Raw genomic sequence first — 13,321 nt, 5'->3', positions numbered from 1 at the left:
GGCAATCGGAAGAAAGTTCCACAGGCGTGCATTTCTAAAAAAGAAACACATTTCAATCTGCAGCCGATTTCTCAATTGAATGAACCAGAAAGGTGAAGATTAATGGGCTTCTGACGATTACTACGAGAAAGTCGAGGCATATGGACTAACTGTTACGTTGTATAACCTGGAACAACAACAATTACAATTAGAAATGCTTTATTGTGTAAGAGGTGGATATTTTAAGCTGGTTTTAAACTTATTTGTTGCTGTGGAGTTTCCAGATTTGAAGTAATTTTTTAAATTGACGTGAACACTGGGATACTTCAATTAAAAAAAGTCAAATATGAACAGGTAAAATTATAGAGGAATAAAAAGCGAATCAAGTTAGGTATTGATTGTTTAAACAGCTACATTCAATTTAGCTCAAATTTGCGGTTTTGGAAAAATGACACCCATGGAATTTCTTTTTGGCGCCACTATATATATATATATATATATATATATATATATATATATATATATATATATATATATATATATATATATATTTAGGTATCGCTATACATCCATGAATATGTTTCAGTCAACTGGTTATAACCAACTAGAGACACTATGAGGTAATGTTGCTTTTAAAAAAAATTCAGTCTTTAATGGATATTGGTGAAAGTTCACAATAGTTATTGTCTGGAGAGCAATCACATGATATTAAAAGTAAAATGAATAAAAAAAATTAGATAACCGCGTTAAATTAGTTAATAAGAAAAGCATATAAGACAATAGACAATATAATGAGACAGCAAACGAAACAAAACAAAATCAAACATAAAACATAGAATAAACTTACTGTGTCTAGCGGAAAGACAGAAAGAAGGGGAGGAGAAAAACAAAAAGAAAGAAAGAGGAAAACAGAGTAGGGAAATAGGAGAGAGAAGGAAGAGGCGTTGGTTTGAAAGTATAAGTGCACGAAGAAGTGAGAAAGAAGGATATAGGTCACAATGGACATATCACGGGGAAAGAGTTTAACCTTGAAGAAGAAGAAGAAGAAGAAGAAGAAGAGGAGAAAGAGGAGGAGGAGTAGGACGAGTAGGAGTAGGACGAGTAGGAGGAGCTGGTAACAGTAATGAATTTACTTCCTTCCTTATTTATTAGTATAATTTTATTTTATGTCTGGCTTGGCTATAGAAATACATTTAAACTAAGTTTTTTGATTTTATTGTTTGCGAGTGATGAAAAACTGATTTAAAATTCAAATACTATTAGTAAGAAATAAACAGAAAATCCAGTAAGCCATATGTGAATTATTTAATATGATATAGTATATGTAATTTTAAATATCTATATATCTATAAAACTGAAATTATCTTTGTGTGTGTGTGTGTGTGCGTGCGTGCGTGCGTGCGTGTGTGTGTGTGCGTGGGTTCATTTCCCTCCCAAACTACTATGTCAATTTTCAGTCTACAGACTCGAGATTTGACATAAGGGTTATTGAGATTTGGGAAAATCTTTTTAATCGCTTTTCGGCCTGAAATTTGGCTGTCAAGGGGCCAAAGTTCAATGTTTTGACCTTTGAAATCTCTACCAAACTCCTCCGCCAATTTTTGGTTTAAACACTTGAAATTTTAGATGTAGATTAATTGGAAATGGATCAAACTTTTTAACTTGATTTGAGCCCAAAACAATAAATGTTAAGGTGTAAAAATTGGGGTCAAATTTAAAAAAAAATTGACCTCTGTGGTCTCTACCAAATTACTCAGCCAAGTTTTGGATTAAATATTTGTAATAAATAATTTTACCAAGATTTCTTGATAAGTTTTGGTTTTGGTTTCGATTATAGATGAAGCAACTCAAGATATATATATAATTTCTGAAATCGCAACTTTATAATATATATACAAATAATATATAAAAATCGATAGAACATTGACTCTATAATAATATTTTAACATATTTTATGGCCGAGCGTCCCTGCTTGCTCAGATAAATACTTTTGCAGTTTTAAAAAAAGAGCTACAATAATATCAGGGCGTCTCCATTTACGCTGAACATCTACAGAATGCCAACATCAATATATTACATATGAATGAGTCCACTGTGGAATTTCCACAGGTCCCGCTAGTTATGTTATTAAACGAATGCAGATAAACGTACCTACACACGTATTAAAATATAGCAAAGTATTTATAATAAAAGAGGCACTTTTCAAAATTGTAATTGAGTTATGGGGGAACAAATGGCGAAGTTATAATCATCTAATAACTGTCATGTAAATACAATAATTTAGAGGTCAAATGATAAAAAACTAAATAATGATAAAAATATTATATAAAATATTCTGATACAATTAAGTATGGAATGCAAGAGTAATCAAGTAAATTGGATAATGAAATTCAAAATATCTAAAATATTATACAATAAAAAACACATTATCTTGTATATAACCAAAGAGATGCAATTTTTCCCCTCTGGGCGAAACTACCTTATGTTGACGACACATAAAATATTACTATGTTTACGTCATTAGCCATTACGTTATCTAACTATAAACTGCAATTACATACACATTATTCCAGCGAACACTCATGCGCGTTTAGTCGTCTTCCTTGAATTGTTTAAAATAGATTAATACATATCTTATGCGACGGGGATGGAGTTATGTTTAATAAAAAAAAAAAAAGAAGCCAACTTCATCTGCGTTACATAATTTGGATTAAAAAAAATAATAAACGTTTTTCTAGATATATTTTTATAGGTTTATTCACTACTTAATTGTATTGTTTTTGTTTTACATATGAAAACATTGACTTCAACTCCGTTGTTGAAATTAAAAAATAATTGTATAATGTGTATACATGTGAGTGTGAGTGTATATATGCGAACGTGAATATATGTACGTGTGTGTACGTGTGCACGTATGTTTGTGTGCGTGTATGTATATGACAAGAAATATGGCTTGAGATGTGAACGCGTGTTTTTGTGTGAGACTAGAAAAGGCCCGCGCAGAGGTCAGGCGCGAACAAACACCCCATAATTTTATTATACCATATTTCTTCAAACTGAAACATAAGTATCAAAGTATACTTACGCAGATAGATATGAAAAGTCTTTATTAATGTTTGTGCCTATTTCAATTCTATGGAGGCCAGGCGCGAACGCAAACCTCACAATTTTATTATGTCATCCCTATTTAAGTTAAAACATACTTATCAAAGTATTATTATGTACATCTATATCAAAAACACTTGTAAACGTTTCTTTTTTAATTTTTAATTTTTTTATTTCCATACTTTGTGGACCAGGCGCGTACGAGGACCCCACAATTTTAATGAATCATCATTATGCCAGATCAAACATACCCATTCCTGTGTCTCGATACATCTTCTATCATTATATATGATCAGTTTTCTATAATAGTCAACCATATAGGAGCCTATTCGTGACCAGATACACACAGAGGCGTTTAGCTTTATATTATAGATTTTCGTAAGAAATACAACGATATAGTAATTCGTTTTTACTAAAATATTATTACGGACACATAAGATAAAACAAGCGTTTTTTTTTATTATTTAAAATGTTTCACTACTTTACACGAGTATAATTTAATCACGTTATTACTGCTCGTCTGAGGTTGCGATTTTTTTGTTTTGTTTGTGTATGCAAAGTTATTTGTGTTTTCTTTTTCTTACGACCTGCCCAAGCGTAGTATTAACACACCCAACCTCCTCATGTTAAGAATAGCTTTCGAAACACTCCAATCTCCTTCTTTTAAGACTGGCTTTCGAGGTTGGGAGATGTTTATTCCGATAACCGTTCTTAACATGGCGAGGTTAGGGTTTTTTATTATACGTTGGCACAATAATACTCTGCCCTTTCTTTTATTTTTCCTTTTTAAATCTTACCTTTCCTTATTTCTTCTTTGTCCACTGAGAATCATGGAAAAACCGACTTTAAACTGCAAAAGTACCGAAGCTTGATAACGAGTACATGTTTATATATATATATATATATATATATATATATATATATATATATATATATATATATATATATATATATATATATATATATATATATATATTAAAAGCGTTGAACAATACAAAGTACAATTTTGGGTATTTTTGGTGCTGAAATACTATTGTTTTTATTTACAAAGCCATGTTAACCTTTGGGAGTGTTTTGTCACTATTAGAAAAATTAGCGGGAAACTTGAATTTAACCTGAAAACACTATTTACAAACAGTACGGTACAAAAAATGCATAACCAATGTAGAGGATGCAGATGATGGCAGAGCGCAACATCGTCTGCCATCATATGCATGTGAAAAAGTTGAAGCACATATTAGTTACGAAACAAGTTTATTTAACAATTAATAAATCTCGAAAATGACAGGATAATATGACTATTATTTTATTTTTTTCTAGATTTCTTAAACATGGGTATGTCTACGGCCTCACAAACATCACTACATAGGAACGATTTTTGTCTCGCATTTACATTATTTTTATAGTATGCTGTAAAAAATTGTAAAAATTATAAGCAGTTTATTTAAGCCGTCATCTTTTAAATGGTAAAAAAGTTAGGATGATAATATTAAATTATTTACATGTTACATACGTCGGGGGGTAAAGCTGTGGCGAGCGTTGGAGGTGCATATTATTATTAAACTTATTAAAAAAATAAAACAACGGATATTTTGGCAATACAGACCTTAGTAATTTAATATTTGGCCGACAACAAAAATAACAGCTGTATTTGAAATTTTTATGCAGGGTGGGGGAGCATGCTAACATCGGACAATGCCGGTTAACGAGTCCTGCTAGTATAATATAAAAAGTATTATTTAATACTAGCAGTACCTGCTAACTTTGCCTAGTAGAAGCATGCCCCCCCCCTCGATAAAAATTATAGTACCGTTGTTGTTGTTGCTGCTGCTGCTGTTCCCCCACCCCCAACCTCCTCATGGTAAGAACGACTATCGAAATATCAAGAACGGGTGGAGACAAGTGGTGTAGTAAGGATATTGAGCAACCACCAGCCATAAAAATTAAAAAAATAGCGTGGGGAAAAAGTTGCGAGTGACCAACGTAGTGAGTCAGCAGTCTGTTCTGGTTGACGGTGTGTCCCGTCATGTTAGAGACCTGTGGCTAGTGACACAGTTGCAACCGCCACTGTATGACGGGAGCAACTCTGAGTCTGAGGTCAGTGGACCGTCGCTCTGGTTTGCACCAGCCTCATCAAGCAGAGACTAAGATATCAGCTTCCCAGGAGTGTTTCTTGACCATCAAACATGAGAGTGCATGTGAAGATGAGGCCTACACCGACCCCCCCCCTTCATAGAAGCACCCAGCGGAGGCGATCGCCACCTCCCTGCCATCTCTGTGATTATGAGATCAGGGGGAGTCTGAGGAAATAGGAATGGCCTACATTTCAAGTGCCTTCGTGTCTGTCTTTCCTATGGGTTAAGACAAAAAGAGATCCAAGATAGCTTCTGTAAGATTTTAACACACACAGTCTCTGACGGTCTCGGACGGTCTCGGACGATCTCACAAAGTTATACTACATTCATGCAAATGAGGTGTGCTGGGTTCCATAAAGCAGGTCTCTTGGAGGAGCTGAGGAGGATTTTTTTGGACACGGGGCGTTGCTTTACAGCAAACATTTTGAAACACGTTGGCACATTGAGGCGTGCAGAAGAGAGAGAAAGAAACGTATCACTTGAGATACACCCCTTACAACAAAAAATAATCGAAGGTAAGACAGCACAAAAAAGTTTTAGCCATACATATGATTAAGATAAAAGTGTTGCAAAGATGGAAATTTAAATAGTATAGGTAATGTAATAAAGTGATATTAACCAAAGAAAGATAAAATATAGGTATAATTTTAAAATGTTTTAAATGACATAGCAAACATAGATCAAGAATATAGATCTAGCTTAAATGTTATTAGAGCTGAGTTAAGGGAGTATGCAGGTGGCTAAGGAAGTGTGATTTGTAATGCCTACAATTTATCGATGTCAGTTGTTGTTTTTTTTTATTTAGGAGCCTATCCTTATCGTATTAATTTATAATAAACAATTTTTCATTTAGACATAGAAAACAGGGAAAGCTAAAATGTAAAATTTCCAATTTCCAATTAAACAATTGGTGTAAGGTTATTCTTTATTAATTTCTGGTAATATAAAGAAAGTAAAGTTTTATCATTATAATCTGGATTAATGAAGGAGCATTTATGACCGGTATATCTTTCTTTGAATGTATTTTCTGCCAGACCAATGTAGTACTTATTTATAGTAGGATGTTCTTATGTTTTTATTTTTACTTGGTAAACAATTGATGTTTTTAGACATTTTGTTTAAGGGGTATTCTAACTTGTTTATAAAATTGCATGTTTTGGTATTTTTGATTTTATTTTGGTTCGATTCAATATTTTCTTTTGGAATTTTGTTATTGTGATATTTTATTATTTTTTCTAAATTATTACTGTAACTATAGCTTAATTTAATAGTATTTTGTGACAAAAGTCACGGAAACAAGTGGGCAAGGGTAGCGTACACGATGCTCAAAACTCGAAACCCGATTGATAGGACATAAAAAGGCAACATTTGCTCAAATTCGACTGTGGCTTTAATTTGTATATGTCGAATTTGAGTATATAAAAAGCCAGTATTTCTTTGATTAAAGAGATTTCTTGTTCATTCAGAGTCATTTTGTAGGTATTCACGTGTCAGTGGAGAAAAAAACGACAGACTTTTTTTCATACAGTTAACAGTTAACGACAGACTTGCGTGTCAAAGTGTGGAAAGAATGGCGGATTTTTTGTGCACGAAACAGTATTCGGCAGTTTAAAACTTTAGTTTCAACATTTTACAAAAAATTATGGAGAATGTTGCGAGGGGGAAATGTAACTTAATAGGATTTAGAAATCTTTTTTCCTAGGTTATTTTTAACCATTAATTTAAAAAGAGGTGCAAACCAAATAATGTTTCTTGTATGTTCTTTTTTTTTAGGTATATTATACATAATGTAGATTCAATATAGTCTAATTGTATGTTCTTGTAACCATTATCTTTTATGGCCTTACTATAAAAGATTCTGTAAGAGTCAAAAATTTCTTTAGTTGAGGAATTATTGCTAATTTTTTACTGATGGATTCAGAAATATGTTTGATAATAGGTTTTGGGTGATTTGAAAGAGGGTGGACATAAATATGATTCACATTTGTATAAGATTCATGGTTCTTTACTAAGGTTAAGGGTTACATCAAGGAAGTTAACTATTTTTATGCTTGAGATTATATCAACATCTATATACGATATTGTTGTTGTTGTTGTTGTTGTTGTTGTGTTGTTGTTAGTATTAGTATTATCTATATATTAATATGATAGCGTGTGTGCTATTTTCTGTCACACCTACATCCGGATCGTTTAATTGCTATGTACTTCCATTTCATTGTCATAAATAATTTTACCAAGAATTCTTCATAAGTTTTAGTTTCGGTTTCGATTATAGCTAATGGCACTTAAGTCATCTATTTTTTTATAAATAATTTTATCAAGAATTCTTTATAAGTTTTGGTTTCGGTTTCGATTATAACTGATGGCACTCCAGTAATCTGTTTTTTTTTAATAAATAATTGTTCAAGAATTCAAGTTATATATATATATATATATATATATATATATATATATATATATATATATATATATATATATATATATATATAAATTTTTCATAAGCTTTTATTTCAATTTCGATTCAAGCTAATGCATCCAAGTCATATGGATATATATTTTTTTATTTTTGAAATCGCGATTTATGATATATAACTATATATATGAAATCTGCAAGAATTAAAATATCATATTTAAGCATAGGACCGGGAAAGACAATATATATATTTTATTCGCAGTTTCGTGTTAGGGGTGTCAAAAATTCCTACAAAAATTCTGATACACCTATACATACATCCATACATCCACACACACACACACACACACACACACACACACACACACACACACACACACACACACACACATATATATTAATTGGTTTATTTTCTTCCTTCACTAAAATCATACTTTTTTTATCCAATTTATATTAATTGTTGATGTGATTCGTGGTAATACTCAAAGACGCTTTTGTTGTACCAAACTGTTACTACCACAACCACATAAAACATGATTTAAATAGTTTTATTCATCTGCTAATTTAATTATTAGATTAAATGGACGTCACATACAGTTATTTCCATGGTTACCTTAAACTGCAATCAAATAACATTATTTACTTTGTAAGACAGTTAATCCACTTTTTAAAATACCACATTAAACAGCGTTCAAATAGTTATTCCCCATTTTTATTAATGTTTGAACAACAGTCAGATCGAGTTATTGCCCCTTTGTAAATGACTATTGTAATCAGTAGTCAAATAGAGTTAGTCTCCCTTGCCCGGTCGTAAACTGCACTTAAATATGATATTTTGATTAATAATGCAAATTTTGTATTTAATATTATACTAGCGGGGGTACCCGGCGTTGCCCGAGTGTTTGTTTCCGGGACGGGGAGGGGGGGAGTTTTAAAAAATGTTATGGTAGGTAAGTAGGAAGGATCAAACCCGGAGTCATGAGTAAAAGTAGGAAAATAAAGTGTGAAAAAAAAAACAAAAAAAACAAAACATCTGCAACGTTAACAGTTCGGCCACCAAGAAAAGTCCATTCCAGTTGTTTAGGAAAAAAAAAAAAAAAAAAAAAACGACTACGGTAGGTCGGCGCGAACGTGAAAATATAATGTGACTTGTCCAGCACGCTAACCACTATGCCACAGAGCACTGCAGCTTAGTTTAGTGATTTTAAATAACTTCACATGAAAGAACTACGAAGCCAAACCGGTGTTCTCTTCTCAGCTGTTCCTTGTGAACGATCCCCAAACGGTGTTAAGTGGTGGCAGGGGGAGGAGGAATTTATTAGAGAGAAAATATTTTACCACTTCCATTGATCTTAACCGATTTTGGCCGTGACTTCTCAGCAGAAAAGTATAGAAATCTAAGATTATCGAGGAATTTGAGAAATAATAAGCCTATAACACACCTCAGATATTGTTCTGCCGTTTGTGCATATTATATTTGCATGAAATATCTTGATTTTTAATCCTATTAATGTCAAAATCAGACGGGAGAAAATGAGTTCATTTTATTTATATAGAAGAGAAGATTATATTGGATCCAATATGTAGTAATTATTTAAAAAGTTTAAAAAAAAATGACTTTTGCGCCACCACCGAGAATCGAAACCAAACCGTTTAGCTTCCAATTTATTTTTGCTACTGCCGTTAATGACTGAGCTATGAAAATATGTTTGCTGCAAGGCTAAAAATTAAAACATAAACTTATAGCAACTAAATTATGCATGCATATTCGTAATGCCGGCGTTCGACCTTTACCTTGCGAATTTACTTTTTTTTTTTTTTTTAATTTTCACACTTTTGTACCGATTTTCCTGAGTTAAAACCCGAATATAAAATTTCGCTTGGGTTAAAATACCTAATACTTGATATATTATTAAGTTTCATGTCTGTAGACCAAAAACTCTAGGAGGAGTTTAGTAGGAAAAATTTATATATATATATATATATATATATATATATATATATTAAAAGCGAAGTGGGGCATTTTTTTTTTAAAACCTTAAGGACAGGACAGAGTTAGACACCAAGGTCGTTTTTTAACCTGGAGAAAAGGTACAAAAATAAAAATTGTCTCAGTCGTGAAGGATTTCTCCTCCACCGAAAGAGAACAAGAAAATGAAGTGCAGCATCTGAAGAACAGATTAGTAGACACATTTTAAAACCATATATATATATATATATATATATATATATATATATATATATATATATATATATATATATATATATATAGAGAGAGAGAGAGAGAGAGAGAGAGAGAGAAATTTATATTCCAAAATTCATGATGTTGACAATTTTATATTCTATTTCTTTACATCAATTGATAATTGATCCTTAAAGACACTGTCAAGAACTGTAAGGATCAATTGATGTAAAGGAATAAAATACATATAATTGTCAACATCATGTATTTTGGAATATAAATTTTTGTCATTTATTATATATATATATATATATATATATATATATATATATATATATATATATATATATATATATATATATATATATATATATATATATATATATATTGCTCTGTATTCAAATTGAGCTTCTTATATGAGGATTGATATATAATAAGAAAAATAGTAGTGACCGCCCTATCTCCAATGATTTTGTGGCATAATCACGTTGATACACCGGTTCTCGCCAGATCACCGAAGTTAAGCAACGTTGAGCCTGGCCAGTACCAGATGGGGGACCATTTGGGAAGGCTAGGTGCTGTATGTACCTTCTGGGAAGGTTGGGCATGGGGTCAGCACCCTCACCCCATAAAAAGAACTCCTCGCTACAAAAGCATCTACAAAGTTGTAGATGGCCTATGTCCCCGCTAGGGGCTCAAAGGCTATGGAATAGAAACTGATAAATAATGTCAACCAGTACAAGTGACAAATATATTTTAAGAAGGAGTACTGTTGCAACATCTGAAAAGAGGCTGCTAAGAGTATCCTTTTTCTGCCATGACAGGGTACAAACTCAGCTTTGAAATCTAGTGGATGAAAACCATTTCTCCTCCTTCCATTCTATTCTTCCTTCCATTCTATTCTTCCTTCCATTCTATTCCTCATAGAAGAGACATTACGAGCCTATCTCTGCTCTATCAGTGTTTCCAAGGCAGGTGTTCGACTGAGCTTCAATTTATGGTGCCTCCCTTGTGAAACATTCGCAGCAAACACTCGTCCAGCTACAACTATCAACGATTTCCTTTACTCTCTATCTGTGCCTAAAACTAAACAAAAATTCCATGAGTAAAGTTTCTTTTCTAGAAATACTTGCATCACATAATACCGCGAGATTGCTTTTCATCTGACTATAAAATGTTCATTTTTAAGGCTAACGTAAACAAATTCTTATCAAGCAATTCTTTTAAATAACTAAACCTACCCAACTTCCACCATTACCGATCATCACGGTGTTGTCTCACTGGTCACCTGGCACTCATTAACCTGTATCCTTGAATGACTTTTAGACAAGTGGTGGCCTCATACCTAGTAAAAACAAAAAGAAAAAATATGTTTGACAAATTTAAGAAAATGTGAGTTGTGTTTTACCTTGCAAGTATCATCATCAGTTGATAAATAAATGATGATGATTTACGACTTCACTCAATAAACCTGTTACTTTTTGCACAACAGCGAGTTGTTGATTTTATTTTGAAATAAAAAAACAAATGAAATAATTGAGGATTAGAGTCAAGTTCTGTTTGCTGACCTTTTCTTATATTTGAATGGCAAGAAATCTTTCTCGGGATTTCGTTATCCTCTGTTTTATTGCTTTTTCTATCGACCTTTAAACTTGACGACCATTTTGCGAGATAACAACCGATGCTGGTTCATCAACTGGTTGTTGTTGTTGTTGATGATGATGATGATGATGATGATGATTATAATAATAATAATAAAATCTTTCTATGATCAACCATGTTTCAAAATATACATGGAGACATATTTTTCTTTTTTGCTTGGTTTATCTGAATAAGCAAGTAAGAAATAGTTTACATGTTTTATTTTATGCATTTTAAATTGTCTCTTGTTGATATAACTTGTGTAACATTTTTGTATAAAATTCACCTAATAAAATATGACCCCCCCTCCCCCAAAAAGTTAAAAAAGTCTAAGAAATCCCTTAGAAACAATCGTTAAGTAGCCTTGTATACTGTTTTTTTCAATTTTTTTTTTTATTTTTCTTCCTTTGAAGATTGTAATGCTGGGTATCGGGCAGCCAAACCAGCTGCCAATATTGCCCCGCTTTTTTATTGAAACCAACCGAGAGCTCTTTTTAGTATCCTCGCTGTTCCCTTAAGTGCAATTGTCTGAATCTCTTTTGCACTTGGTTCACCAGGAATATTAGTTAGGTAGGACTTCAGGTTCTTCTTCATAAGTCCTGTGGCACCTATGATAACTGGTATGATCGATATCCTCTTTAGGTTCCAGTTACTGTTTTTTTCTTTTTTTCTTTTTTTTTGTCATGAATGTGGTTGTATATGTAATTGTAATAGGAGTTAAATCCCCTTACTCTGACTAATACCACGGCCACCGAGAGTAAGAAGAAGGCCTGTTAACTGAAAAATGCCTGCAGGCAATGTAGGTAAGATTTGTCAAACTGTCAGTACTATATGAGGGCCATTTGAAAAAGAACAATAAAACATTTTTAAAAGAAAAAGGAACACAGTTCGATTAATACTGAAACTGAACTTTATTCAATATATATAATAAACATTATCTATGTAAAATTAAGTAATTTTAAAGCAATATACAATTTAATACTGATAAAACTGAATTATGAATTTAGGGAACAAACAATTAAAGAAACATTAAACACAAATATTTTTTAGCCTTCAGAACAAGATCACAGTGTAGTATCTGTTTTGATGCTACACTTCTTTGCCTTTTCTGTCCTCAGTCGGTGGAGGAGAAATCTTTCATGACTGAGATTATTTTTGTTCCTATCCAGAGTGCCCCTTATTGGGAAGCTGGATTTTGCCCACAAGATTATATGTTGAAATATTTAAATAACTTTTACTTTAAATGCAGAAATTATATTTAAAGTTTTGGTTTTCTGTTCTGCTATGGCTATTTTTTTCCCATGTTTTTCATCAAAATGTGTAGCGTATTAGTTGTCGCACAGGCCATCATCACTAATCGCTCAATGGCAGTAACCTGTGGTGTTCCCTGGAGACCAAGTGACAACAAGTCTCCCCAGATTTCCAGTGTTCTCCATCACTTGTACAGATGATTGCATGTTATCACAACAGCCGTTGTCACTGATTGACCATTGATGTTTCCTTGGGTTTGGGTGACAAAATGCCCCCTCAAAGTACCAGATTTGAGCTGCACACTTACAGTGGAGATTTGAATAGTATTCCCCCACCTTGGTCTTTCCATCCTCCTTGACTCTTCTCAACTAGTTGGTGTGGCACCATCAATGTCATCTATGCCAATTTATATTATTATTATTATTATTATTATTATTAATATTATTATTATGATAATAAGGGTGTTTGTTCAATGTATGCCTGTGTATTTTAAATAGTATTTCCAAGTTAAATTAAATTTTGGGTTTGTATTACAGTACACATAGATTCGAAAAAGTTGTCAAAAAACAAATGTATAACAAATAAATGTTATCAAAGACAAGATAAGTTACTTTT

The 13,321-nt window shown here is 32.4% G+C and overlaps 1 pseudogene; it reads left to right on the top strand.

Annotated features, from left to right (window-relative positions):
• Positions 1–10,284: 10,284 nt before the first annotated feature.
• Positions 10,285–10,401, top strand: LOC145256565 (5S ribosomal RNA; annotated as a pseudogene).
• Positions 10,402–13,321: the final 2,920 nt, after the last annotated feature.

Source organism: Euprymna scolopes, chromosome 32 (assembly GCF_053919585.1).
Source record: "Euprymna scolopes isolate OS-2025 chromosome 32, ASM5391958v1, whole genome shotgun sequence".
Taxonomy (NCBI): Eukaryota; Metazoa; Mollusca; class Cephalopoda; order Sepiida; family Sepiolidae; genus Euprymna; species Euprymna scolopes.
This window is presented reverse-complemented; position numbering and strand designations above follow the sequence as displayed.